This window comes from Rhagoletis pomonella, unplaced genomic scaffold (assembly GCF_013731165.1).
Source record: "Rhagoletis pomonella isolate Grant_MI unplaced genomic scaffold, Rhpom_1.0 Rhpom_scaffold_00012, whole genome shotgun sequence".
NCBI lineage: Eukaryota > Metazoa > Arthropoda > Insecta > Diptera > Tephritidae > Rhagoletis > Rhagoletis pomonella.
In genome coordinates this window covers 17,658,008-17,663,044 of record NW_023458566.1, presented here as the reverse complement: position 1 = coordinate 17,663,044, position 5,037 = coordinate 17,658,008, and the positions used below count along the sequence as shown (strand labels likewise).

The 5,037-nt window shown below is 34.8% G+C and overlaps 1 protein-coding gene across 1 annotated transcript in view; it reads right to left on the bottom strand.

The window, feature by feature from the left end:
* LOC118747985 (bumetanide-sensitive sodium-(potassium)-chloride cotransporter-like) overlaps nt 1–5,037 on the bottom strand; it is a gene marked incomplete in the record, with an annotated part of 39,475 nt that overhangs the window by 11,611 nt on the left and 22,827 nt on the right.

The following is a 5,037-nucleotide window of genomic DNA, read 5'->3' as shown; positions in this document are numbered from 1 at the left end:
TGTAAAACAACACACGCTGTTGTGCATAAAGTTTCTAAAAAAAAAAAAAAATAAATCGTTTCAATTTCCTTGAATCTGATAAGGAAAGTGCTAAAATGAAGTACTTTTTGTGGCCGACGAAGAATCGCAACGAAGAGGACAAGCTGCCAGACGACAAGAGATAAGCGTGGAACATTGGATAGTAAGTGTACAAAAAAGAGAACAAAGTGAGAAAGCGCCGATAAAGGCAATCCTGTCCAAATATTGTCTGATGTTGGCTACGGATAATGCGACCTCATTTGGGCTCAAATTGAAAACGTTCAAAATCATATTTTAACAAAAAGTGAAGTTAAATATTTTTCACTGGGCAAACAAAAAAATAAATAATTAGGCCTAGAATATATATCATCTAAGAAAGAAATGAAAAATTAAATAATGAAGTAAATGGAAACGGAATCGAAAGGAATAGAAAAATTAAAAGCAGAAGTGAGAATAAAGAGAAAAGCGACAGCGAAGGGAAAACGAGTAGGAAAATTTAGAGGAAAAGGATCAATAAAAGCCAAAGTAAAATGTTGGAATTAAGCGAAAAACAGAGAGACACTCTCCGAAAATTTTCGAGCATACCACAAAATACCCAGGGCCTGGCAATTAGGTTATGTTTCCTCATCCACATTTTTTTCGTAAGCATACAATCCGCAACTTCCCTTGCAATATTTAATTTATTTTGTCAATTAAATTAAAATTTTCACACAGGCGGCAACCCTCCACAAAAATTTTTTCCGTTGCAAGCCTTCTTGACCCTCTTTCTTTTGGTAGTCACATTGCAATATTTACTTTATCTTATCCATTCACTCAAACTAGAATTTCCCTACAGGTGGCAACTCTCTAATTGTTTTCCTTCTATATTTCAAGTTAGACCTCCAGCAACACGTTGGTGAAAACTGACTTCAATTCCATGCATTAGTTTTAGAGTGATGCGCGTACAAACATACAGACAGACGGACAAAAATTCCAAAAAATTTTGATTTAGCCATGATAAAAATATAGTAAGGTAGAACCGCTGAGAGGAATTTTTCAAATTCTTGACGTATCCAAACAATTTAATTTTTAAATTTACTCACAAACTCACACACACATTTTCATTTTCAATCTCAAGCAACAACAATTTCGAACAATTTCATTTCTTTCTATTCACTTTTATATGATTTTAAAATGTTGGCAAACTTAAAAAAAAAACAAGTAAGAGCAGCGCTGTCTTCGGCTATGCCGAAGGCTTCATACCTTTCATGAACATCTGCAAATTTTACTTTGACAGATTACTGCTTTTGAATACATCTGCATACATCGATAGAGGAGTTACATACTTATATAAAAAATCGCATCTAAACAATCAGAGGTATGGAAGATATACTTTATATGGCACCAATCTAAGTGATTTTCACTGCTATGTGATCGGTATGTAAACCGGTAACACAATTTATTGGGTTTAGTTTCCTACATAAAGGAGATATATGGCAAAAACTGGTATCTTAACAATCAGTGCTATAGGAGATAAAGCTTATACAGCATAGATTTTGACGATTTTCTCAGTAGACTTTGTATTATTATTTATAAAATATCTTACGAAATTTATCGGTTTTAGCTGTTCAAATAAAGGAGTTTTACAGTAAAATCCCATATCTGAACAATCAGATGTATGGAAGATATATGTTGTAGTCATCCGATCCTTGTTATTTCCACTGTAAGTATTCTGTTAATAATGAGTGAAAATGGTGCGGAATTTCATGTTCCTAGCTGCATAAATGGAGGAGTTATGATAAAAGACCTCATATCTGAACAATCAGTTGTATGGGGGCTGCAGGTTATAGTGACCCGATCTTTTTTATTTTCGCTGTAAGTCTTCTGTTGATAATGAGTGAAAACAGCGCGAAATTTCATGGCCCTAGCTACATAAATGGATGAATTATAACGAAAAATCTCATATCTGAACAATCAGTTGTATGGGAGCTATAGGTTATAGTTATCCGATCTTTTTAATTTTCACTGTAAGTTTTCTGTTGATAATTATTGAAAACAGTGCGGAATTTCATGTTCCTAGCTATATAAATGGAGGAGTTATAACGCAAAATGTTATATCTGAACAATCAGTTGTATGGGAGCTATAGGTTATAGTGACCCGATCTTTGTAATTTTCACTGTAAGTATTCTGTTGATAATGGGTGCAAGTATTGCAAAATTTCATGTTCGTAGCTGCATAAATGGAGAAGTTATAATGAAAAATCTCATATCTGAACAATCAGTTGTATGGGAGCTATATGTTATAGTGGTCCGATTCTTCCGGTTCCGACAAATGATTAATACATTATAAAAATACACCCACCTACCAAATTTGATCCGGATATCTCGAAAACTGAGAGACTAGATTGCATACAAACAGACAGACAGACGGACAGACGGACAGACGGACAGACGGACATGGCTAAATCAACTCAGCTCGACGTTCTGATCATATAAGTATACATTTTCATGGGTCTATCTCTTTTTGTTCTGGTACTTACAAACATCGGACCAAAGTTATAATACCATTTCATGCTCATGAAAGGTATAAAAATTAGAACAAGTAAATGTGGACTTGACTTTAAATAGTACGTACATATGTATGTATGTAGTTGGTATTCCGCGCGTTGACAAAGTTCACGCACGCTTTCCATAAATTTTTAATTTTTTTTTTTAAAGCCAAAAATTGGGAATCGGTCGGACTCTAATCTAAACATCGCTACGAGCAGTCATCAGTCTCTTTTACTTCTAAACTAAAACTAATGGAAATGCCTTATTTACGCAACCAAATTCCAATTAGGCATTTAACCGTGGTTGCGCATATTGGAAAATTTCATCAATTATAGTTTAGAAATAAATGCGTCTGATGCTTTGGCTTGATGCATTACTGAATACACCCTTAATTACGAAAAGGCATCTGTGAAGTGCTAACCATAAAGCATATACATACGTACATATGTGTGTACATATTTGTTAACTTTTTTAATAAATTTATTTATTTTATTTTATTTTTTTTTTGCAGTTACATTCACCGATTCTCGTAGTTGAACACCTTCAAAACGTTCATGCGACTACGCCAAAGAGCAAAAGTATACTTTTAACAAAAATATGTCTGATACCTCATCTTTCGAAATGAGCTCTGTCGATCGCCCAGTAAATCGCTTTCAAGTGAATCCTGTTAACCACAAAGCGAATGAGATGATACAACTTAATGTGCCACAAGAGGTCTATCGGCGTTTGGTAAATAGCGATGGAGAAGCATTGGAAGACGACACTTTCAATGAAAACGCTACCGATATCTTAAACAAACAAAATTTGCAGCGAACACATAGGTAAGATTTTAGTTACTATTACCTATGTGTGTAAACAAGGAGGTGGCGGAATGAAACAATTAAAATTTGTAAGAATTTTCCAACAGGGTCGTGAATGCAGGATGCAGGATATCATAATCGCGTTAGGTGTAACTTACTTCAATTAAACTTAACATATTTAGACTCAGGAAAAAAGTAGATTTTGACATTTTCTAAAGCCCATTCAAAATATTTTTTAACTAAAACCTTCATAAACGTCTAACGATATTGTGGTATCTACATAATTCAAGTTTAATTCAAGTTAAATTTAATTTATCAAGCCAGTGGCAATCCTCCCTCATGCAATTAAGAAATACAACTTTTTCAAAACTATTTCGATAGATACCCATACCGTAATAATTTATTTAACTTATTGAATAATTTTGGAGCTAACCCCCTTCAAATACATAACTAAAAAATATTTTAAAGTTTAAACTAAAGCTTGCTTAACCCTCTTTCGTTTGACACTTTAACTTGTGTATAATTCAATTTAATTCGACTTTTCAAACAGGTGGCAACCCACTTCAAAATACTTTTAAACTACAACCTTCTTAAGCAAGCCTATTTGGTTTGAATAATTATCTTAATTCAAGTTGAATTTGACTTTTTCCACAGGCAGCAACCCTTCACATGTAGTTTAGAAATTAAGCCTTTCCAAAACCATTTCGATTGGTACGCATATTATAATGATTCATTTAACTTATCAAATAATTTAAGCTTAACTTTTTAAACAGCTGGCATCCCTATTCAAAATATTTTCAAATTATATAACAACTTCATAAACCTCTTTCGTTATTTACCACAATACTTTCACAGGTATGCAATGTGAAAAATTCACTTTGTATAGGACATGTCACGTCCCCTTCTCTAAGACTGGGTTCACACTGAGAAACTTTTGTTGCTCATTTTCGGCAACTTCGCTTTTGGTGTTGCTCTTCGCGTTGTTGTCAGCTGTGAACGGCCAATTGCTCAGACGAACGAGAGCACAAAGCGCATTGCCCGAGCACGAGCAACTCGGTGCCCTTCCCCCTTCCTCGTCCCTCCCTCTCAATTATGTGGAACAAGCAAGGTGGGTTCAACGGCACGATGCGAATGATCCTCGAAAGTGATGACAATCATAATTTGGGAGAGGAAAAAATCGATAAGAAAAGCAAGAACAACTTATTACACTTTCCGCAGTTGTATTTTGTCCACGAAGATTTGGATACTCGGTTTTTTTTGAAAAGTTTTTGAAGCTCTATTTGTTTGTTGCTTCTAGACGAATTATGCCCTCTGAAAACGAAGGGTATATACATACATAAATAGAGGGCGGATGAGTCATATTAAATTGCCTTCCACCATAGCTACTACTATTGAGGAGTCGACAAAAACAATATCGTTAACTCAATTCGATGCAGACTTCATCATGTCTTCCCCCCCAAAAAATTCATTTTTAAATCCATACTTTACATATTTCCTCAACTAGGCATTCTATAAAGAGCAGCTTTCGTGATAAAGACAAACCCTCAAGGTTCAAAGATTCCCAATCGCAAACAACACGTTTTCAAGTAGCTCCCCCGAATGAGGAAGACTCGGATGACTCCAGTGGCACTAAGGAAGACCGGGAACTATTAGACAATGAGTATGACACGAAGTATGGAAAAAGTTTTCG